General features: G+C 64.2%; 1 non-coding gene across 1 annotated transcript; it reads right to left on the bottom strand.

Moving 5' to 3' along the window:
* Window positions 1–408: 408 nt before the first annotated feature.
* TRNAA-AGC lies at window positions 409–481 on the bottom strand. Its single transcript has one exon. It is a non-coding gene; the product is annotated as a tRNA-Ala (tRNA).
* Window positions 482–620: the final 139 nt, after the last annotated feature.

Here is a 620-nt window from a genome sequence, read left to right as displayed (position 1 = left end):
GGTGCCCGGTGGGTCCCCGGGGACCAGCCGGCCAGGGGAGGCCACTGCCGCCTGCAGAGAGCCCGGCGCCCACACCTCACCCCTGCCCTTGTCTGGCCGGAGGGGAGGAGGAGCACGCTGCCCACCCTGGATGCCCATGGCCAGGATGCCCACCTGGGCCCTGCTACTCATGTGGTTCAGGGAGCCTCTGATGGGCAGGGAGCCCTGGGCCCAGGCCCCGCGGATCCATGTGTTAAACTCTTTGTGCCTGCACGCACCGCAGGCTGCTGCCCCGTTCCCATTGCCGCAGCCCAGCACTCCTCTTTGCCTGGACTGCCTCGTGCCTGCCAGGCCCACAGCACCCTGCCTTTCACCCAGCCTCCGTCTCGGCCACAGCACAGGTATATCTGGACAAAAGGGAACACGAAGTGGAGAATGCAGGCATCGATCCCGCTACCTCTCGCATGCTAAGCGAGCGCTCTACCATCTGAGCTAATTCCCCAGTGTACAACTTAAGAATTAAGTTATACTATGGCCCTGGGCAAACAGAAGACTAGAGGAGCCAAACCAGGTGTGCGCAGGTTCCCTCTGCACCTGCCATGGGGCTGCGGGCGGGTCCGGCCAGCCTCCACGGCACGTTC

This window comes from Alligator sinensis, unplaced genomic scaffold, assembly GCF_000455745.1.
Source record: "Alligator sinensis unplaced genomic scaffold, ASM45574v1 scaffold446_1, whole genome shotgun sequence".
Classification (NCBI taxonomy): domain Eukaryota; kingdom Metazoa; phylum Chordata; order Crocodylia; family Alligatoridae; genus Alligator; species Alligator sinensis.
Note: the sequence above shows the minus strand (reverse complement) of the source record. Positions and strands in the feature narration are given on the sequence as shown.